General features: G+C 43.5%; 1 protein-coding gene and 1 non-coding gene across 5 annotated transcripts in view; one reads left to right on the forward strand and one right to left on the reverse strand.

Moving 5' to 3' along the window:
* smg6 (SMG6 nonsense mediated mRNA decay factor) overlaps positions 1–24,503 on the forward strand; it is a 417,242-nt gene that overhangs the window by 271,356 nt on the left and 121,383 nt on the right. The window lies entirely within an intron of this gene.
* Positions 9,109–9,221, reverse strand: LOC121283661. The gene has a single exon (XR_005944310.1). It is a non-coding gene; the product is annotated as a U5 spliceosomal RNA (small nuclear RNA).

The raw sequence follows: 24,503 nt of genomic DNA on the forward strand, positions 1-24,503 counted from the left end.
AACTTTTTTACGCAGCGAGTGGTTGGGGTTTGGAATGCACTGCCTGAGGGTGTGGTGGAGGCAGGTTCAATTGAAGCATTCAAAAGGGAATTAAGACTGTATTCTGAAAAGGAAGAATGTGCAGGGTTACAGGGAGAAGGCGGGAGAATGGCATTAGGCGAGTTGCTCATTCGGAGAGCCGGTGCAGACACAATAGACAGATTGGCCTCCTGCTGTGCTGTAACAGTTCTGTGGTTCTTTGAAGTTTGCTGATACAAAGTTAGCCAGGATTGGGTGGCAAGTATCCAATTCCCTCTTGAGTGCCTCGATTGAACCTGCCTATATCACACACTCAGCCATTGCATTCCCAATTCTAACCACTTGCTGTGTGTTAAAAGTTTTTCCTCATGTTGGCGTTGCTTATTTTGCCATTCACCTTAGATCGGTGTCCTCTGCTTCTCAACCCTTCAGCCAGTGGAATTGGTCTCCCCCTGTGCACCTGTCCAGATTGCTTGTGATTTTGAATACATGTATCAAATCTCCTCTCAACCTTTCTTTTAAGAACAACAACCCTAGTTTCTCCAATCTGTCCATGTAACTGAAGTTCCTCATCCCTGGAACCATTCTCGTGAATCTTTTCTGCAGCCTCTCTAATGCCTTCTCATCCTCCCTAAGTGCGGTGCCCAGAATTAGACATACTACTCAAGTTGAGGATGAACCAGTGTTTTATAAAGGTTCATCATAACCTCCTTGGTGTGTTCTCTATGCCTCTGTTTATAAAGCCCAGGATCCCATATGCCATTTTAACCATTTTCTCAACCCTCATTGCCAACTTCAACAATTAGTGCACATCTAACTTAAGCTGTCTGTTCCTGCACCTGCCCATTCCACCAGACTGTCTATGTTCTATTGAAACCTATCATTATCAAAGGACATTAGTGAACCAGATGGGTTTTTACGACAATGGTTTTTAGATCATCAATAGACTTTGAGTCATACTTTAATTCCAGATCTTTTATTGAATTCAAATTCCACCATCTGGTGTGATGGGATTCAAGCCCAGATCATTATCCTGGATCTCCAGTGACAATACCACTATGCCACCATCTCCACATAATCATTGACCATTGCTTTGTACTTCTCATCAGTGCTTCAACTGCCTGTTTTATTTTATGGACTTCAGCCTTGCTGTCAAGCCTGTTATGTGGCTCTTTATCAAACGCCTTTTGGAATCCATATGGACCACACCAACCACATTACCCTCATCAGCTCTCTCTATTACCTCATCAAAAACTCAATCAAGTTACTTGGTGGTTTTGAGGTTGGAGCTGGACTGGGGAAAGATGAAGGGGAACCAAAGAGGCCAACATTGAAGCACTGGAATCTTGGAGGTAAAAAAAATTCATGAGCTCTTCACTCTTGGCATTGGAAGTGAGGACGGAGGTGTGGATGAAGGGTAGAATTGTTCTTGAGGAAAGGTACCTGGGATTGTTCAATTTATAATAAAATCCTGGAGTAATAAGAGCAGCTGCCCTTTTAGATTGGAAGAGGTCATTTTGGGGGTGGGGATGATTGTTGCCTAGCTCCAAGATTACTCGATCTGTGAAGGAGAGGGAGCAATCCCATCTGAATTGCTCAAGAGGGGAGTCATCCCATGCCTAATTCCATGTTTGTGAGTGGGTGTAGTCACCAGCACCAATTCAAAGCTCAAAGAACGAGGGAGTGGGGCCGTGACATTTCAACTAAATGGGGGTTGAGGAGTTCACAGAGGAGGCAATCCCAAATTAGGGTGATGGAGGGGAGATGCCAGAACCAAACTTAAAAGAGGGGGGTTGTGATGATCAATTGGATACTCTTTGAGGAAAAAGAGGTCAGCAGGAGTATCCATAAATCCATTTGGGCAGCTCAATTCAAAACTGGAGGAGAAGGAACTTTAAGAAACACTGGTGGGGAGCAGAAACCTGCTCTGAACTTGTTGAATGAGTCTTACCATAAATTGTTTGAGAGTTTTTTTAAAAACCATGAGCATGGAGAAAACTCTGAATACCTACTCAGCAGGCAGTCCTGTGGATGGCTGCACCATACTGTCTGGAACAACTAGATCATGGTGATTGGACTTATAGTTGGGCCTGGACATTGAAGCAGAAAGAGGGACACAACTTCACATCATTCTTATTCATTAAATGTGAAAGGCGCAATGTGTTGCTGCAGCTATTACTCAGACTGGAACAAGTTACATTAGTCTATGGTAATGGAAAGTGCAGGTAGGGAGAGGTGAATATTTAGTTAATCATTTTTTAAAATTCAGTTGGCCTTGAGTAGGCATAAGGATGATTAACTCCGTGAAAGGAATAAATATGCATTGATATTTCAACTAAACGGAAAAGCTCAAAAAGAAAAGGGTAAAATGCTGAATGAAAAATTATCTTTTGAAAATCAAGATGGTAGTGAGAGGCTCTGAGTGGGTTCACAGGCTGGGCACAAGGACGCCTTGTGGGACCAGATATTGTAATAGGCTTGTGACATGTGGACATGGACACAATCCATTACTAGTGTGGGCAGAGAGATTCAGAATTGGAAATTGTTGATACTAAAAGTGTGACAAGGTGTGCAGATGCAGGATTTTTAATAAACTATATATTGTAATGTTCAGTGATTTGAAATCTTAAATTCATACCTAATATGAAGTTTCACCTGTTTTTAATAGGCAATGGACTGATTTCCACGCATGCTCTATTACCTCTATGATCAATAGTGTCATCTATTGGGAGCAGTTTGCAAGTACTGTGGCAATAACATTTAAATCATCTAGTTGAAGTTTTGAATGAGCAGTTGATTCACATCTGGTACTGTACAGTTTCTGACTGTATTTGAACTTGAGTAAGTTTTTTTTGTTCAAGCCTGCTCAAGGACTTGAGCACATAATCAAGGCTGATGCTTCAGTGTAGCACTGGGGGACAACAGCACTGAGCTGTTGGAGTGTTGACTTCAGCATGAGATGTTAAACTGAGGGCTTCATCTGCTTTTTCAGATGGATATAAAAAAATCACGAGGGTTGTACGCAGGAGAAACAGCAAGTTCTCCCAGCATCCTGGTCGATAATCACCCTTCAACCAATGCCATCATTACAAATTAACTAGTCATTTATTTCATTGTAATTTGTGGGACCTTGCAAATTGGCAGGTGGGTTTTTCTGCATTTTGCAATGATCGTACTTCAAAAGTATTTAATTGTCCAAGATGCTCTTTGAGATTTCCTGAGGATAAGATGCAATATGGGTCAAATTTTTCTTTTCCTAGTGTCTGTTGTGCTGTATGTTGCAACTGTAGGGGCTTCTGCGTGTGAGCATGAACTTGGATAAGCGGTATCCGTACCATGGCAGAAGAACTGATATTTGAGAGTGGGCCAAGCAGATGAGGGAAATGAGGGCCGTATTTAAATTGGATGATGCTGAATAAAGATCTTTCTATATGCAGAGGAAATCGACAAATGATTGAGAACGTATTTCCTCTATAAGCCCCTGTCCCCATTAACAATAATTTCAATAACTGGTGGCCAGAGGAATCCACTTAAAGAGAGCTAACAGTTAGAAAATAACCTGCAAACAAAAAAGTAAATAATGTGTTTTGTATTGAACTGTGCGGGTTTTCACTGCCACATGGTCTTTCAACAAGAAAAGCAGAATCCAATGTGTACAAAATTCCTGATGGACAAAAATAACATTTTATATTTTGTTTTTTAGAAGTTAAATTCAAATCTTTAAATAATGTATTTAATTCTATTTTTAAAAATCAGAAGACGTTATAAAATATTCCTACACCATAGGGTGTGAGGATTTGGCAGATTGTAAACGGACGTCTCTGCATTCTCCCCTCATTGTTGCACTCACTCTCAGCTCCCAAATAATAACCTGCCTTAGCTTGGAGAGTTCAACTTTGATCAAAAAAAATGAGTGTATTTTGTGCTTGTATAGCTACTTTTTTACCTGCTTATATGTTTGCCTGCATATGTTTGACTGTACCTGTGCGCATGCTTGTGGATGTCTGACTGTGGCTACCTGTATGTGAATGTGTTTACCCATCAGTGTCCTGCATGTATGTCTGCCTATCTTTATGCATGTCTACCTATCCCTGTATGTATACACTTGTGTCTAACTGTGCATGCATGTGTGTACCTGTGCATGTGCAAACCTCTACCTGGGCGTGGGTGTGTGTGTGCATGTATGTGTCTACCTGTATCTGTGTGTGCATGCCAATACACCTGCATGTTTCTATGTGTCCATGCATCTACCTGTGTCTGTGTGTGTTCTAGTTGTATGCGCTTTTTAAAAAAGTATCTAAATTAAGAGTTTAAAGACCCCTTGACAAAAGCAATTGCATGCAAGTGTTTCTCCATTGCATGTGTTCTGTGTAGGGTGCTAGCAACTTTAGAAACAAAATGGGTATCACCAGCAGCACCAGAAGTCTGGCTAGATTTTAAACAGGTCTGGCAAACATGAATGCAGAACAGTAAGAGTTAAATCAAGCTGTTACAATTTAAATATTGGACAGTAACCATGCATATTGGGACTACACCAGTTTGCTATCTTCGGCCATAGTATTGTTGGACAAACCTCTCTCAGTTGTAGCGGCTGCATTGACATCACACGATCTTTTATTATTCTCTTCATTCCACGTTTTTGCCTCCAGGGCACTCTGCTCCACACAGCCTCTTTCAGCTGTGGAAGAAAGCTAACCACAGAATTCCCTGGTCTACTGGAGGTATGGAGGATGCCCTGTACAAATGGCTTTGGCTACTCCTGCATGATGCATACATAATTGAATGTGTGAGCAATGCATCAGAGCCAGCTTCATGCAGGAGACAACTCAGCTACCATCCGTTGTTGCCTACAACAGCTAATTGGAATGCAGCCCACCAGATTCTGTGACTCTTCCTGTTTGAATCCACAAGTGCAGGATTGTAAATGTGTTAAATATGTAAATGATATTGAGATCTAAAATTATTTTCTGGACTCTCAACCTTGGTTTAGAAGCTCCCATGGTGGCTCCGTGGGTAAATGTAACACCTGATGTGGTATTGAGTCACACAGACAACGAAAAAGCCACGTGGTCCTTACCTTTGCTCACCCTCAGGCTGGTGTTTTGTTTCAGCACAATTTTTTCCCCTTTCTTCTGAAGTCAGTGGTTCATGGTGGGACATCGTACACATGATTTTGCAGATTGAGGGCTTCTTTCTCAATGGCTGTTGTTCATCTGTTACTCTTTACAGCAAGTGTTTGTGTGCTACATTCACGTACAAACGCCTCTGAGATACTTTAGTACGTTAAACACACTATATAAATGTATGTTGCTGTCCAGTGAAATTTAGTGACTGTGCATTTAGTTACATAGACAAGTGCTGCAGCCATTTAGCACAAACAACATTGAGATGAATGACTAGTATATATATATATATATTTGGTTTTGAGGGTGAAATGTTATTTTAGGGCATGGGGAGAATTCCTTGCACCTTCTCAAACAGTGAGGTCTTTAACACCCACCTGAGCCTCTGTGACATCAAGTTTAATGTCTAATCTGATAAACAGCACCTCTGACAATAGAGCACCATTCAGTCCATCAAGCTCACCTTTTGCTCAGTGCACAAATGTGTGCCTCAAGCATGGGGTCCTCTCTCTTCCATGAGTTTTCTCTAACCGCAATCTCAAGCAAACAGATTTATTACTATTTCTGAATCCTCCTGAACAGATATTGATCCCATTCGTTTTTCAAGGGATCCAACCATCCAGAATTAACTCCTTTTGGGGAAGCATGTTCCATTTGAGCACAATCCTTTTGGGCAGCAAGAAACCTGCAATCCTGCCTGAGATTTGTGAAATTTATAGCTGTGCCTTGGTGTTCACTCTCCAACCTTAAGAACCCGCTGAATTCAGTCCTATCGCTACTGTACAACTTTACAAAAGAAGGCAGGTTGTTCATTGGTGTAAAGGAACTGGGACACAGAAGGAGCCCTGCACTTCTTGATCGTGTGATAGAGCACACCATATCAGCTGCCACTGCCACAAATAAAACAGTGCATCATCCTGTACAGACAGGAGTTGATCCTGAAATGGCCAGAGATTTTTTCTGTTGAAGATGTTCTCTTCCTACAACCTGTTGTGATAAGTTATTGACATGCCGTGCCACTTACACGTTTTTTTTGGTCTGACCAAACAATGGAAATATCATATTTAACAGCAAGGCTGCCCAGTACCCTGTCTCCACGCACTCTTCAGTTTCATTACCTTTTTTCTTAAACCCCATTAAGACTGCAGCAGCGCTTTCTATATCTGTTGTAGAATAGAGAGGCTCTCCTTCCCCATTCACTGACTGAAGCTGTTTGCGCAATCAACATATCCCAACATAAACAATGTCCAGCACCATTCACAACTCCTCAGATAGTGAAGCGGTCCATGGCCTTCTGCAGCAAGACCTGAAAAATATTCATGTTTGGGCTGATAAGTGGCAAGTAACATTCGCACCACATAAGTGCTGGGTAATGACCATCTCCAACAGGATAGAATCTGACCACTCCCTTTTGACATTCAGTGGCATTACCATTGATGAATCCCCCACTATCAACATCCTGGAGGTTATCATTGACCAGAAACTGAACTTGACCAGCCATATAAATACTGTGGCTACAAGTGCAGGTCAGAGGTTGGGAATTCTGCGGAGAGTAACTCACCTCCTGAGTTCCCAAAGCCTGTCCACCATCTACAAGGCACAAATCAGGAGTATGATGGAATACCCTCCACTTGCCTGGATGAGTGCAGCTCCAACAACTCTCAAAAGAAGCTTGACACCATCCAGGACAAAACAGCCTGCCTGATTGGCACCACATCCACCACTTTAAACATTCACTGCCTTCACCACCAATGCACAATAGCAGCAGTGTGTACTATTTACAAGATGAGCTGCAGCAACTCACCAAGGCTCCTTAGACAGCACCTTCTAACCCACAACTTCTACCACCTAGAAGGAAAGGGCAGCAGATGCATAGGAACATTATCACCTGCAAGTTCCCTCCAAACCATTCACCACCTCGCCATTCCTTCACTGTCACTGGGTCAAAATCCTGGAACTCCCTCCCTAAAAACACTGTGGTTGTACCTACACCACAGGGACTGCAGCAGTTCAAGATGGCGGCTCTCCATCATCTTCTCAAGGGCAATTAGGGATGGGCAGTAAATGCTAGCCTAGCCAGTGACACTCACTTGCTGTGAAAGAATACGTTTTAAAAACTTCCGTTGACAATAAGGTGCCCTCTGTACTTTGCCCCTTCTCTGTAACGACCAAGTGTGACCTTGTCCTCGCCTGACGTCACTGTGAGGCAGGTTTTACTCATTATAACCCCCTTAAGGACTCTTTTCAGCCCCTGTATATGAATATTGTAATAATGCTTGATGTTCTGCTTGCTGTCAACTTCACCAGCCTGCTTACCTGAATCTTATTTGTACTTATCACTATATTCATTGCTGAGCCATACAGAACAAACATCATTGTAGTTAAATGGCTCAGTTTCCTTTTGTAGTGTATTTACTTACTGAACCATTGGGAGATCATAGAGATAGTACCATAAATAAGCAATGTTGTGTAAGATTTATGCTTCTCCCCAGTCCTGTGCAGTCACTAAAGATTCTCTGTTGTCAAAGATGAACATGTGTATAAAGTATTTGTGGAGCAGCATGGGGTGTCACCGTCCAGAAGGTTAAATAATAGCACAGCATACCCTTATTGTTAGGCTGCAGTAATATAGGAGAGAATATGAGCCAGTGAGATTGCACTGAACTCTGCTTTTACTATGTATTCAGGACTTACAAGAGCCTGTTTAGTTTTTGTGAATGACATTCTGTATACTTTCCAATTCCCACAGTGGAGCTGCCAGGAAGAGGCAGCTACCAGTCTAAGAGCACCGTCACTTTGCAGCTTTCCCTTTGAAGTTGGTTCAGGTAGGCATCATTCTGATGGAAAATTTTCCAGTTCAAATCCAAGTGCGCTCCTTCTTGAGAGGCGAGTAAAGTTGAGCAACAATTTAAATAAAAAGATTTTAAAAAGACTTGCGTCTATGTAATGCCTTTGATGATCACTGGACATCTCAAAGTGCTTTACAATCAATGAAGCACTTTCAAGTGTAGTCACTGTTGTAATGTGGGAAACATGGTAGCCATTTTGCACAGCAAGATCCCAAAGACAGCAATGTGATCATGACCAGAGAATCACCTTTTTGAGGTACTGATTAAGAGGATAAATATTGGCCAGGGCACCAAGACCCATGCCCTTCTTTAAAAAGAGGCCATGTGATCTTTTGCATGCACCTGAGAAAGTAGGCAGAGCCTATGTCTAATGTATCATCCTAAAGATGGCACCTCCACTGGAGTGTCAACCTCAAGTTTTTCTGCTCAGGTCCTGGGGCCACACATTACAGGGTGTGGGGTTGGAGGCTGTGGTGTTGGGGTGGCATGAGGATGGGTCACCACCACCACTGCCCTCCCTCCAAGAACAAAAGTCAGATTCAAGCTGAGCCGCTCCAGCCAAGCACACCCCAGAGCCATAGCACACTGCAGGCAGGCTAAATTGCCTGAACAGTGGGACTTCCATGCCTCACTGGGGAGAAGGTCACACCTTTGGGAGCTGCCAGCCAATCAGATTAGCCGGCAGCGCCAAGAGCTCAGTAGTGGGTACTGCCTGAACTAGCCAGTCCCAAGAAGGTGGCCCAGTGGATCCTGGAGCGAGCAATGCCTGGGGTATTGGGCGAGGAGGGTTTGGCCAGCTTAGGGTGGGGGTGGTGGGTTTTGGAGGGTAGGTGGGGGGAAGAAAGGGTGGGAGTGCTACCTTAGGGGCTGTTCCACCCAATGCGCAAACGGCACCCCTGAAGGTAGTGTTAATTCCTATAAGCGCTCATTGTGGAAGAATGAGTCCACACCTAGTCTTTTTACCTCAAGCAGGCTTATTTTTAAGACTGGTCTGCAGAGACTTTTCCAGCTCTGGAGTGTTACAACTGTACTCATTTATAGGTGATCTGATGCCCATCACCTGTTTTAGCAATGCAATTGTCTTAACAGTGTAATTGTCAGTCAGCAAGAAGATTTTTTTTCCACAGAAGCAGGGCAACAAAAAATTAATTCAAATTCTGAATGCTCCCCTCCACGGACATCTTTAGTAAAATGCGAAAGATTTACACGATCTGAAGAAAAATCATGGACCTTGCAATGTAATTACTGATGCCCCACCCCCGGCTTTCAAAATCTTCTTCATGAAACTGCCTGCCAGCCCTGTCTGACTGTCCATGCCAACTGTATTGTGGCGTGGGCAGCATAGTATCAGGGCCAATTGGCTTGTTAACTAGCTCAGTTGATCCTTAATTATTTATTTAAATCTGGTGGGTGGGCTGTCAATTTCGGCACTCAACACCTACTGTATTATGGGGTTGAGCTCGGGGTGGGCAGGAAGATAGTGGGCTGGGCACCTGCCCTATTTTATGTGCCCTCACTGAAAACATGCAAGGGCATGTAAAATCCAGCCCCTAGAGTGGGACTTGAACCTGGAACCTTCTGACTTAGAGGTGCGAGTGCTACCAACTGAGCCATAGCCAACACTAGAGTCATTTTTACCACTCAGTCAAAATCAATCCGGTGTCTTAGAAATTCCAGTGGAAATTACAAATACTTCACCAGCTCTGTGATGGAGCTGGGCAAGGGGATTCCTGGCATTCCCATGGATACTCATGCTCTTCATTCGCAGTAACAATTGCATTATATTTAATGAGCTATGAGCTCAACAGGAATCTGTATTGCCCCCGCTCGATCTGATTTTGCCCCTGAACTGGAACTTTACTGTGGTTATCTGGTTACTCATCGAGATTGTGCCAGCAGTACTCACCCTGTGGAGAAGGTGAAGAGACCACTGTGTAGGGGAATAATAGAAGTTACTTGGCAAGGAGGTTCTGTGATTTTTGCATTGCAATTTTTTGGTAGACGGACAGGGCTAAGTGTCAATCAATGCTGATTATGCTTCCTGGCAGCAGGGATTTTATTAACATTGAATACTCATATGAATGTGCAGGGCTCATATTCTATCATATTGCTCAATGCAATATTTTATTTTGTCAGTTAAGCCTCAACCCCACACTATGCTTTTTTATCATAACCCTTCATTCTTTTCCTTTGCAAAAAAAAAATGCAAGTCAGCTTTCTCTTGAATTAGTTGTTGCTGTGTCTCAACAGGTGTATTCACCACTCTGTATAGTGGTTCAATCTTGTATTGAGTTTGCCCTTTTTGAGCTATTTCACATTCCCTCCCTTTGAACCATTAAGTGCTAATAGCATTTTGTCCATTACATTGGGCCGAGGCAGCTGAAAGCACAGCCACCAATAGTTGGGGATGCACAAGACACCAGATTCAGACCAACAAAGAACTGTAGGTATGTGAGGGTGAGTGGTGGTGCTGTTGTGAAGCTGGTGGAGGCCTTGCTGGAGATGTTATGGTTACAATTTGATAAAGTTAGAGTGGACCTGTGTGAGGGCAGCACACTGAGCAGAAAATATCTCGGAGCATTGGATGAGGACTGTGTAGTTCATGGACAATGTCCATAGCTCAGAGGAGCAGGTGGGAAAATGCATCACAGCCATAGTCACACAGTTGTTACTCTTGACTTTGATTTTGGCTGTTTTAGTGTTGTTGCAGGGGTATAAACCTAATTGGAAAGATTCAAACATGAAGTTGCAGGAAAGATGGGCATGAATTTGGGAAGTGACAACACAATCAAGGACTTTGCAGAGGAAAGGATGGTTAAAAAGGGTGGTAGTCTGTAAGGACAGAGTGGGTGCAGGTGGGTTTTTTCAGGTAGGGAGGATGCTGGCTGTTAAGAAATGGAGGGGGATAGTACTGAAGGATGGAACCATTAATCATTGGCTAGCATGGGGACCAGAAGGGGTAGTCATGGGAGAGGGAGGTGTGTCTCATGAGCATGAGGGGAGAAAGGAGGGAAACTAGAGAAGGATGTAGACCTTCCAATCCACCTTCCATGACCTCTACCACCCAGAAGAACAAGGGGATGAGAAACTTCAGTTACGTAGATAGATTGGAGAAGTTAAGACTGTTTTCCTTGGAGAAGAGAAGGTTGAGAGGAGATTTGATAGAGGCATTTGAAATCAAGAGGGCTGCTGGACAGAGTAGATAGGGAGTAACTGTTCCTACTGGTGGAAGGGTCAAGACTGAGAGGACACAGATTTAAGGTAATTGGCAAAAGAAGCAATTGGCAAAGAACTACACAGCAAGTGGTTAAGATCTGGAATGCACTGCCTGAGAGCGTGGTAGAGGCAGGTTCAATCAAAGCATTCAAGAGGGAATGGATTATTATCTGAAAAAGAAGAATGTGCAAGATTGCAGTGAATTGTTTAGTTAGAGAGCTGGCGCAGACACGATGGGCTGAATGGTCTCCATCTGTGCTGTAACCATTCTATGATTCTGTGAACAACGGCATCATGCGCATGTGAACACTACCACTTGCAAGTTTCCCTTCAACTTGCACACCATCCTGACTTGGAAATTCATCACCTCTCCTTCATTGTTGCTGCGTAAAAACCTTTCTTCACTAATAAGACTGTGGGAATACCTTCCCCACGGACTGGAAGAGTTAAATAAAAGAAAGAGTTTCATGGTGACATCTGGAGAACTATAATGGGGCTCATAATGAAAATTAAAGTAAACCCTTAAAACACTGCACTACTGCAGATCAGAAAGAGAGAGAGCGAGAATGCAAGAAGTGCACAGCACTCTGTCAGCTCAGTGTTAATATTTTGGCTGGGACTACTCTGCATTTAAAATTAATTTTAGTATTTTAAAGGATTCTCAGTGCAACCTGAGGGCATCTGTCTGATGCTGAGAACAGGTTGTATACGCACAGAGATTATATGCCCTATAGCATTGCCACATGTTGGGTCCTGTTACTGGACTGCTCCTATCCTTCATTCAGAAACACAGCAACTACTTCACAGAATGTGTTTCAAATAGGAGTGCTTTTGTAAACTAAAAACTTTTTGAAATTATCTTTTTTTAAATTATGTTCAAATGGTGGGGGTTAAATATCAAGCATTGAAGCTGTTCTATCAGCTCTATATAATGAATTTTAATATTCTGCAAATTAGAAGAGTCACAAAACATTTCTTAACTAGCTTCTTAAAGATATTGTAAGATGTTGTGCTGAGCCCAGCTGCCTATTCAAATGGGTGTTAAAGATTGCATTTAAAGAACTGTGAGTTCTCCTCAGTGTCCTGCCAACTTAACCCTTAATCAGCACTGCCAAGATTAGCTGGTCGTCGATCTCATCTTCATTTGTGTGAGGTCTGTTTTTTTTACAACGCCTGCACTAATTCATTGGTTGTGATTCACTTTAGGTTGTCCTGCGGACACAAGGCTACAGAAATGCAAGTTCCGTTTTAGTAGGGCTTTGGTGACTGTTATAGTAGGTAATAACCTTGTTAATAAAACTAATTGATGAATAATTGATACCCAGATTTTTCCCTTACACATCACAGGACTGAAGGCAAGTACAATGCAATAAGCACAAAATCAATTTAATCTCCATTCATGCCTCTGGCAAGGCATTATCTTACTCTGATGGATAATAGAGAAAGTTGATGATCAGGGTGTAGATAGGGCAAGTTCACTACCCTTCTTCCTTTTTGATATATTGCTGTTAAACAGGCAGGATTCTGGCAGATATTGTTTTTTTGGCCCAGCCTGACTTAGGAAGAAGCTCGTAAGCAAACAGATGTCCAGGTCTAACCAAATGCTGTGTCTGAGAAGAAGTTCCCAGGCTTAGCTGTGTTTGAAATTTATTATATATTGTGCACTGAGTCAGATTTTCCATTCACTGGAGTGCTAGCTGCTGATGAGTCTGTGGTTTATCCGTTTGGTTTTATACATGTACCCTTGTCTGCCATTCGGTGAAATATGACTGAAGGCAGATTAAGCTACTATGCAAATATTCAGCAAAGAAAGCAGATTAAGCTGCTACATGGATTTATTCATGCATTGATACTAATTGTGATGTTGAGGCGTGCGAATGAACTGGGGTTCATTAGTTTTTTTAACATTCAGTTTGGGGGCAGAATGTTTGTAATTTTTCCATGTTGAGTTGCCAACTCCAACATGCTTTGTAGAAGTAAGTGGATGATAAAGGTGTGTTTCTTTTGATGGGTTTGGTTACTGGAACAAGTTAATGTCAGAATGAAGTGCTGCCATTATTGGATGAACCTGCAATCCATGTTCACATATCTTCCTATGAAATGTTTCTCTTTGACATTCCAGCTATGAAGCAGGCATAAATCGGGAGCAATTCAGGGAAGTTGGGAATACAGTTTTTTTCAACAAGTAAAGATCGAGTAACTGACTGGCCTAACAGCACATTGGGTGAAACAGCAGCCTGCCACAATGAACAATCACAGATCAGAACCTTGGGGACAGCCTGCCACTCGGGACAGGGTGGAGGGAGTGATCAAGTTGTGAGGAAATTCAAATAGCACTCTCATTGGTGTTCCCATCAGTGGAAAACCTCTCTCATCCCACATCCCCATTGCCTCTTCATCCCCTCCCTGTTGACCCCTCTCTTGCTCGTCACCTCTCCCCATTGCACCCTATTCTCTCCCCATCACACCCTATCACAACCTTTCCTCTCCCAAAACCACGCTTTCACCTGCTAGACTAGCAATGCAGAAGACTTTGCGGAGCTGTGGAGATATCCTGCCCCGTGCTGAGCTGTGGAGATATCCTGCCCCGTGCTGAGCTGTGGAGATATCCAGCCCCGTGCGGGAGCTGTGGGCTGGTAAGTGGCATGTGACATTCTCACCTCACAAGTGCCAGGCAATGACCATCTATCAACAGAGAATCTAACCATTGTCCCTTGACATTCAATGGCATTGCCATCGCTGAATCCCACGCTATCAACCTCCTGAGGGGTTACCATTGACCAGAACCTGCACAGGACCAGCCATATAAATACTGTAACTACAAGATCGGGTCAGAAGCTGGGAATCCTGCGACGACTAACTTGCTTCCTGACTCCCCAAAACCTGTCCACCATCTACAAGGCACAAGTCAGGAGTGTGATGGAATACTCCCCACTTGCCTGGATGAGTGCAGCTCCCACAACACTCAAGAAGCTCGACACCATCCAGGGCAAAGCAGCCTGCTTGATTGGCACCCCATCCACCACCTTAAACATTCGCTTCCTCCATCACCAATGCACAGTAGCAGCAGTGTGTACCATCTGCAAGATGCACTGCAGCAACTCACCAAGGCTTCTTAGGCAGCACCTTCCAAAGCCATAATCTCTACCACCTAGGACAAGGGCAGCAGATACATGGCAACACCATCACCTGGAAGTTCTCCTCCAAGCGAAACACCATCCTGACTTGGAAATATATCGCTGTTCCTTCAATGTCGCTGGGTCAAAATCCTGGAACTCCCTCCCTAACAGCACTGTGGGTGTACCTACACCACATGGATTGCAGCGGTTCAAGAAGGCAGCTCACCACCACCTTCAAAAGGACAATCAGGAGTGGGCAATAAATATTGGCCTAGCCAGTGACGCCCACATCCCATGAACGAGTAAATTTTAAAAATCCAACTCCTTGCTAAACTGTGGAGATATCCAGCCCTGTGCTGAACTGTGTATAAAAGTGAAGAATGTACTCAAATTCCCTGACGTCCTCGGACATCAGTTGGAGGATTGTGTCTTGGACTGTGCTGCCAAATGGCGATTCCCAGTGTCAATCAGGAGAAATAAACCAAGCGAAAAGGAAGATAGGGAAAATATGTGTTTATTTAATCTGGGAATATTTCTGTTTGATGTTTGCCGTGAAGCACGGGTACTCAAGGTACAAGGAAGGTACAAGGATAAAAGCTATGATGAGTAAAGTTATTAAACACTCAAAATGCAAATTATGAGCAGCATTACTTCATTTGGTAGTTCAAAACAGAGGGGAAATGTGTGGAAACCAGGAAACACCAGCTCTTAAGTCTTCCCACAGCTTGTGTAGCTTTTTTTTTCATTTTCATTCATCAGGCACTGAGTAGTTGGTATTGTTTCTGTTCTTAAATCCAGTTTATTTTTAGGAGAATTGTTTGAAGAACCTTCTATATTCCGACTCTCCCTGAAAATTAGCAGCACATTCCTTGCTTAGCTGCTGCCAGATTGTGAAACATTGAACTAACATTCTGACACAAGAAGGTATCACTGTAGATACAAGGCAGGCATCATTTATCTCCCTGGTGTAAGAACGTTTGACTTTGCTCTGGGACCACAATCTGTCATGGTCACACAATGAATAATTTTATGTCTGTGAACCAAGGAGTTCATTTCAGACTCACACGTGTGCAGCTTAATGCAGCCCTGGTGTTGCTTTGTCATCAGTTGGGAGGGGGGGTGGGGGGTGGTGGGTGGTCTGAACAGTAAGCAGCAGTTTCCATATTTTCTGCATGATCGACTTCTGTGGAATTGGATTGAAAGGGTGATTTTTTAAATTTTAGGCTGGCAGAGAGAAAAAGCTAGAAAGGAAAGCCATGAAGAATGTGGGGAAGGAATAGTGGGATGGAGAGATTTTTAGCACAAACTCCAATCTCTGATTCCAGATCATCTAAGGGAGATGGTGATGTCACTGGCCTAGTAATCCAGAGTCCCAGGCTAATGCTGTGGGGCAGGGGTTCAAATCCAACCACGGCAGCTGGTAGATGTAAAATTCAACTAATTAGAAAATCAAGGATTTGTCATAAAAACCCACCTGGTCCACTAAGGTCCTTTAGGAAAGGAAATCTGCTGTCCTCACCTGGTCTGACCTGCATGTGACATAGAAACATAGAAAATAGGATCGGGGTAGGCCATTCAGCCCTTCTAAGCCACTCCACCATTCAATATGATTGTGGCTGATCCTTTATCTCAACGCCATGCTCCCGCTTTCTCCCCATATCCCTTGGCTCCTTTAGTGTCTAGAAAATTATCTATTTCCTCCTTAAATATATTCAGTGACTTGACCTCCACAGCCTTCTGTAGTAAACAATTCCACAGGTTCCCTGTTAAGAAATTTCTCCTCATCTCCGTCCTAAATGGCCTACCTCATATCCTAAAGCTGTGAGTCCTTGTTCTAGACCTCCCCACAACCAGGAGAAACATCATCCCTGCATCCAGTCTGTCCATCCTTGTCAGAAGTTTATACATTTCAATGAGATCCCCTCTCATTCTTCTAAACTCCAGTGAATACAGGCCTAGTCGACCCAATCTCTCCTCCTACGACAATCCTGCCATCCCAGGAATCAGTTTGATGAACCTTCGCTGCACTCCCTCTATGGCAAATATACCCTTTCTTAGGTTAGGAGACCAAAACTGCACACGGTACTCCAGGTGTGGTCTAGCCAAGGCCCTGTGCAGCTGCAGTAAGACATTCTCGCTCCTATACTCAAATGCACTGAAGGCCAACGTACCATTTGCTTTCTTAACTGCATGCTGCACCTGCATGCTTCCTTTCAGTGACTGGTGGACAAGGACACCAAGGTCCCTTTATACATCAACACTTCCCAATCTATCACCATTTAAATAATACTCTGCCATTCTGTTTTTCCTACCAAAGTGCCATGTATTTGCCCACTCACTCAACTTGTCTAAATCGTCTTGAAGCCTCTTTACATCCTCGTCACCACTCACATTCCCACCTAGTTTTGTGTCGTCAGCAAACTTGGAAACATTATGTTTGGTTCCCTCACCTAAACCATTGATATATATTGTGAATAGCTGGGGCCCCCAAGCACTGATCCCTGCAGTACCCCACTAGTCACCACTTGCCACTGCAAAAAAGACCCATGTGTTCCTACTCTGCCTCTTCTCTGTCAACCAATTTTCAATCCATGCCAATATATTGCCCTCAGCCCCATGTGCTTTAATTATGTTGGACTTTATCAAAAGCTTTCTGAAAATCCAATTACACCACATCCACTGGTTCTTCCTTATCTGTTCTACTAGTCCTTTAAAAAACTCATGTTTGTCAAACATGATTTCCCTTTCATAAATCCATGCTGACTTTGTCTAATCCCATTGGTATTTTCTAAGTGTCCTTTATAATAGGCTCTAGCATTTTCCCTACTACTGATGTTAGGCTAACTGGTCTGTAATTCACTGTTTTCTCCCTCCCTACTTTTTTTAAGTAGTGGAGTTACATTTCCCACCCTCCAATTTATTGTGACTATTCCAGAATTGACAGAATTTTGGAAGATGGCAACCAACGCATCCACTATTTCCATGGCCACCTCCTTTAGTACCCTGGAATATATCGTGCCCTGGGATTTATCGGCTTTCAATCCCAATAATTTCTCCAGCACTGTTGTTTTAGTAATGCTAATTTCCTTCAATTCATCCTTCTCACCAGAGCTTTGGTTCCCTATCATTTCTGGGAAGTTATTTGTGTCTTCCTCCGTGAAGACAGAACTAAAGTAGTTGTTTAATTGCTCTGCCATTTCCTTGTTCTCTATTATAAATTCTCCTGTTTCGGACTGTAAGGGACCTACATTTGCCTTCACTAATCTTTTTCTTCTTACATACTTATAGAAACTTTCACAGTCCGCTTTTATCTTCCTTGTAAGTTTACTCTCATACTCTATTTTTATTCTCTTAATCAATCTCTGTCCTCCTTTGCCAAATTCTGAACTGATTCAAATCCTCAGGCTTGCTACTTTTTCTAGCAACTTTTTATGACTCCTCTTTGGGTTTAATACTATCCTTAATTTGTTTTGTTAGCCATGGTTGGGCTGCTTTCCTGTTGTGTTTTTGCACCAGAAAGGAATGTATAACTGTTGCAATGCATGTATTTGTTCCTTATATATTAGCCATTGCCTATCCACCATCATGCCTTTTAATGAAGTTCCCCAATCCATGGTAGCTTTAGGACCTCGTTTCAGATTGGACTACTTCACTTTCTGTCCTAAGGAAGAATTCTATCATATTATGATCGCTCTTCTCTAAAGGACCCCCCACAACAAGGTTATTAATTAACCCCTTCTCATTGCACAATACCAAATGTAGGATAGCCTGTTCCTTAGTTGATTACTTGACATACTGGTCTAAAAGACCATCTTATATGCACTCCAGGAATTAATCCGGCACAGTATTATTGCTAATTTAGTTTGCCCAGTCTATATGTAGATTAAAGTCACCCATGACCACTGTAGCACCCTTAATACATGCATCTCTAACTTCCTTTTTAATGCCGTCTCGTACCTTACCACAACTGTTTGGAGGCCTATAGACAACTCACACTAATGTATTCCACCCCTTGTTGCTTCTTGGCTCCACCCAGACTGATTCTACATCTAGATTTTCTGAGCCAATATCCTTTCTCACTATTGCACTGATTTCATCCTTAACTAACAACGCCGCCCACCCCCTTTTCCTTTTTGCCTGGTGCATTCCGTACAGCTTCCCATCCTACCCAAAGAATTACTTCTAGGGGTAGAAGTCCAGCATTATCCAAGAGTTCAAGAATAATGGACTGCAAGGAGTCATCGTAAGGAAGGACTGAAAACACCAAACATTGGAAGGTGGAGGGGGAGCTCAAGAAGCAAGGATAGGGAGCATGCAAAATCTTTGCAAGGGATAAACCTGAAAAATCAAACGAAGAGAGAGGGAAATGTGGTCGATAAAAATGTAACAGTAAAAAGAGGAAGAAAAAGATCAAGTCCAGATCCAGAAGCCAGAGGGAAAGGAGCAATAGTCCAGAGAGATGACGAGAGATGGTCACTGGACTAGAAAGCAAGAGGCTCAGGCTAACGCCCAGGGAACATAAGTTCACATCCCACCATGGCAGCTGGTAGAATTTAAATTCAATTAATCAGATCTGGAATTGAAAGTAAGTCTCAGTAATGGTGACCTTGAAACTATCATCTGTAAAAACCCATTTGGTTCACTAATGTTCTTTAGGAAAGGAAATCTGCTGTCCTTCCTTGGTCTAGCCTACATGTGACTCCAGACCAACAGCAATGTGGTTGACTCTTAACTGCTCTCAAGGGCAATTAAGGATGAGCAATAAATGCTGGCCTTGCCAACGACGCCCACATCCCATGAACAAATTTTTTAAAAATCTAAAATTTATATTTGTGGCATGCTGATCAACAACAATTTGCTTTATAAAAGTGCCCCTCATGTCATAAAACATGCCAGGGCACTTCACAGGAGTGTTACCAAAGAAAATTTGACATTGAATCACATAAAGAATAATAGGGCAGATGATCAAAAGCTTGGTCAAAGAGCTAGGTTTTAAGGAACATCTTAAAGGAGGAGAGAGCTGGGGAGGTTTATGGAGGGAATTCCAGAGCTTGGGGCCCAGGCAACTGAAGACATTGCTGCCAGTAATGGAGTGATTAAAATTATGGGACATGCAAGAGGCCAGACTTAGAAGACCCTCGGGATTTTTAAATAATTCATTCAAGGGATGTGGGCTTTGCTGGTTAGGCCAGCATTTATTGCCCATCTCTAATTGCCCTTGAAAAGGTGGCGGTGAGCTACCTTCTTCAACCACTGCAGTCCATGTGGTGTAGGTACATCCACAGTGCTGTTAGGGAGGGAGTTCCAGGATTTTGGCACAGTGAAGGAATGGTGATATATTCCCAAGTCAGGATGGTGAGTGACTTGGAGGGGAACTTCCAGGTGTTGGTGTTCCCATCTATCTGCTGCCCTTGTCCTTCTAGATAGTAGTGGTCGTGGGTTTGGAAGGTGCTGTCTAAAGAGCCTCGGGTGAGTTCCTGCAGAGTTAATCTTGTAGGTGGTACACACTGCTGCTACTGTGCGTTGGTGGTGGAGGGAGTGGATGTTTTTGGATAACAGAGTATAGTAAGGCTGGAGGAGATTACAGAGGTATAATATAGCGAAGTAATAAAGGGATTTGAAAACAAGGATGCGAACTTTAAAATCAAAGCATTGTTAAAACAGGAGCTAATGTAGGTCAGCAAACACATGGGTGCTGGGTGAATGAACCCTGGCGTGAGTTAGGACATAAGCAGCAGAATTTTGGTTGAACATCAGTTTGTGGAAGGTGGAATATGAGAGGTTGCCTAATTGAGGGGCACTAATAAATGAATTGGTTAGCTTGTCAGTATAGGCAGCTGTACAATAGTAGACTTATCTGATCTGGTCATATCTTATAGGCATTGCTGGCATTTACAATTAAACACAAACACCCTCCTATTTTATCCTTTGCCCAACTGAGCAGCTAATACAGTGGGAAACCCAGGTTTGGTGTTAATGCAGTGGGTTTCATTTGGTGCTGGATCAGAGCTTCATACTGTCTGATACTGAACAGAAGTTTGGGTTATTTTACTGATAAATTGAATATTTATTACAGTAATTGACAAGTTATATCTTTGCTGTAATAATAGTACAGTCGCATCAACAAATACCCTTGCTATTGGTGGGTCTGCATCACTGCTGGAAAAATCAGAAGGTCATGTTGATGCAGTGTCTAAGTGCACTGTAGGTTCTCAATCTTGGCCAGACCCTGAGTGAGTGAGAGTTTCTCAGTTCATCTGACCACCTCAGAGTTCAAAAGTACAATAGATGACATTCTACCAATGTCCGTCAGTTAATCTATTTTCACCCAATGCTGTTTTCAGCTGCAACCACCTCCATGTGCTATCCATTTCAAACATTCCCCACTCTATAAAATAAACCTATCTGATCTCTCCATTTACCTTTCCTACTCAGAGCTCTGTCCGTTGCCCCACATCACCAAGCTCTGGCCATCATAAACACATTCTCAGGGTTCAGTCTTGATATCCTGGAAAAGCCTGCAACTACCCTTGGAAGATTTTCTTTTGGTGGAAATTTAACAAGTGTTTAGCAAAGAGCTGCGTACATTGGCCTAGCTACACCAGTGCTACTGAATCCCAGAAGAGGAGGAGAGAAGAGTAAGATTGTATACAGCAGTTTGGCAATGTTGTACAATATATATTACAATAATACACAAATCATTAAACTGCAGGAAATCCCTAACGCACATTACCTGCAAAGTCTTAGTGAATAACACACTCAACCCTTTGCCCATATGCCTTAATTTTATACACTAAATCCCCTTTCAATTTTCTAAGAAAGCCATGGAGAGAAAAGAAACTAATTTTTATAATATTTTACAGCGTTGCTATTAAATCTGGTTTGATAGTTTTGTTTTTCACTCATTCTTCAGCCATTTTCCACCTTTTCTCCCTCGGGAGGGTGGAGGGGATGCAATCTTCGTAGGGTGTGCTGGCATGTTGCACAGTGCCACCTGGATTCCATGAATGAATTAAATGGCTGTAGCTCACTCTAAATCTTGTGGTGACTGCAGTCACTAACCGTGTGGGAGCTGAAGCTACTCATCTCTAGCCTTCCCCCTCTGCTTGCCCAGCTCCCTCTCCTCTCCTCATCTTCTCCTAGTCCCCCGACTCTTCTTTGCCCTCCCCACCCTCCTTTGTCCTCCCCCACCCTTTTTTGCCCTCTCCCACCCTTCCTCAACCTCCCCCACCCCCATCACCCTGCCACTGGCTATCTCTAGCTGCTCTGAGAAGGCGATGGAGGGCCTTCTCCTTTCACCACCACTGTTCTTGCGGCGATGCTGTTAGTTGGGAATTCCAGAATTTTGATCCAGCAATGATGAAAGAACAATTATATGTCCAGCTCCGGATGGTGTGTGACTTTGAGGAAAACTTGAAGGTGTTGGCATTCTTTCAGCATTGCTGCTCTTGTCATTATAGAGGTCATTGGACTTGGGACCTGGTGTCGATGCAACCTTGGTAAGTTGCTGTAGTGCATCCAGTAGCTAGTACACACTGCCGCCAAAGTGCTCTAGTGCTGGAGTTTGTCATAATCCTTCCAGCTACATAAGATGATGGACATGCAACAAATCAAATCCCTTGAAGTAACATCACATGGTGCATTTTTGCTGATGGCTGAAGAGACCAATCAGTGAGAGGTGGGTTCTGCCACAAATGTCATATATGAAGTGGCTGTCAGATGTTGTTGTGGGTGATTGTTTTAGGGTTTTTTATTTGTATGGCTGGAGAAGCACTTATAGTTCAATGTTGAAGTTAACAACCCATTCAACGGCTTCAGCTGATGCAGTGTGAATAGTTGTGATACCCCCCAGGAATGGGTCTCTCAGGGCAGAAGTGCAGTCAAGTGCTGCTGATCTGACTTGGATGGCCACAGTCACAATTTGAAATATTCCTCATGTTCCACTTGTGAAGTAAATGATCAAATTTTCCCTGGCCCTTCCTCAAGCAGTTGAGTGTTGTCCACATTTTCCATGGAAGATTGAAACCTGGGACTTCACCACTCAAGTCAGTTACCATTTGGGGATGGTGACATTTGCCTTCAACCAGAAGGTGTGCCATCAAGAGGTGGGGCTGTTGTCAGTTTGTAGGATGTGGAGTGTGTTCCAGTAGGGATTACGGGATTTCAGATGGGTGCATAGGGTTTTTTTTCCTGTGTTAATGGAGGTGTTTTGTTAACAGTCAGCTGGTGGTGTCCTTTGAGGAGGATGTTTTCCCTGCAGATATCAAAAGGTTTAATGTGAGCTAGCACAGGAAGCCACTCGAGCTGTCTTGCCCTCAATGTCCTCATGACTTCCCGAGGTGGATATCTACCACATTTTTGCACTGGCTCCTGAGTCAGGTTAAGCAGCAGTACTCTGTTATTGGGTAGATCAGGGTCAGTGATGCAATGCTTGGTGTGTTGGCTCTGCTGCCCCAGGTAGTACCCGCCAATTTCCCTGTGAGATTCACTCTCTTCTTGACCTTGGCTCCGGTATTCAGGAGGTGTTCCTTGTAGGTCAGTGTACAGTCAGGACTGATGCCAAGATATTTCGGTGTTGCATTGTGGGTGAGTGGTCAGCTACAGACCTGGACATTGAAGGTCTTCCTTGGCCTTCAAATTGCTCAATTGGAAGGCTGAAACGACTGTCTAGGCAATGTTTGTATGAAGTCTCCATTTTCTGACGTAGGCTTCCAGAGAATATAGATCTTCAGTGAGTGTTTTCTCAACGTCCTGAAGTTCTTGAACCTGGCAAGTTGTCAGCATGTGCCACGAGGATATGTTGGAGATTGCTGATATATAAGAGTGCCACTGCAAGAACTGATCCCTGTGGCAGCCTGTTGGTTATGCGTGGGCGGCTGACTTGATCTCCAAGGCGCATGTGGAACTGTTGGTTGCTGATCATGGAGTTGATTAATTGTAGGGTTTTCAGACAGTAGATGATTTTGGTGTGTTTCAATAGCATGCCTGTGTGCCACACTGTGTCATAGGTGTTGGACAAGTCAACACAGTTTCTGTCTACAGGCCTTTCTGGAAACTGGTTGCAACATATGAGGTCAGTGTCAGGACCTGCTTGGAGCAGTGGCGGCATGTGCTTAAATCTGCCTTTTTGGGGTTGGGCGGGTTGGGGGGGGGTGGCCACTGCTGCTTCCAAGGTGAAACTCAGACTGTTTAGCAGGAGGCATTCCAGGACCTTATATGTTATTGAGAACAGGGTGATGGGGCAGTAACTGCATGGGTTGTCAAATGGTTTCCCTGGCTTGGCAATGTCCACCATATTGGATTGTCACCAGGTGTTTGGAATGGTGTCTGTGCAGTGGATGTTGGTGAACAGCTTTCTTTGCCACTTCCTTCCCTGTAACCATTGTTCTTCAGGACTTTTTGGTAAATGGACTGCTGCTGCTTTGCCTGACTTGGTAACCATCAGGATGCTGTCCACTTTCTGTGTGCAAAGGCTTGAGGAGTCTGTCTACTCTGGAGCAGTCTTGAGAGACTGCGTTAGGCCTGTTTTCCATCCACTTATCTTCCCTGCCGGCTGATATCCTTGAGTTTATTAGGAGCTGTGAAGCGACGACAACAGCGTTGATTCTGGGCTGCTATGTGATTGTTGTTCGGCAGATCCCGGGCAACGCAGGAGTTTCTATGTCTTTCGGATTGTGCATGTGAAGTCAATCCTCTCCTGGTTCCTGCTATTTTATGAGGCATCCTCTATTAAGGGACTTGAAGAGTGCTGTTGCTACATCGGGACCTTCATTTTCCCTGTATTATCCCAGGAGCTGTTCGCTTTCTGGGGTCCAGCAGGGGATGAAAATTTTTCTGAAGCCTTGGGGAGCAAATTTGGTGTCTGCCAATTTGAGAAGTCGAATAAAGTGGTTGTACTTTTCAGAGAGGTGGGATTCAGTTAATATTGGTTTCTAAGTATCTGCTGTCGGCATCCCAGCTGCCCTTCCACAGATTCCAGCATGGTTTTGCCTTTGAGTTTATGGACGGTAGTTCAAGGCTGAAGTGAGTGAGGGTTGGACAATGTTGGGATTGCAGGAAGATGGGCAACACTTGTCAGGAGCTCACAAGTGGTCGGCCCTTGCTGTCGTAGGTTGTGAAGCAAAGATCAGGTTGTCTTCAGTGTTGGTACCTGTTGCCAATCCGCTGTCGCCACTGAT

This window comes from Carcharodon carcharias, chromosome 10 (assembly GCF_017639515.1).
Source record: "Carcharodon carcharias isolate sCarCar2 chromosome 10, sCarCar2.pri, whole genome shotgun sequence".
NCBI classification, from domain to species: Eukaryota; Metazoa; Chordata; class Chondrichthyes; order Lamniformes; family Lamnidae; genus Carcharodon; species Carcharodon carcharias.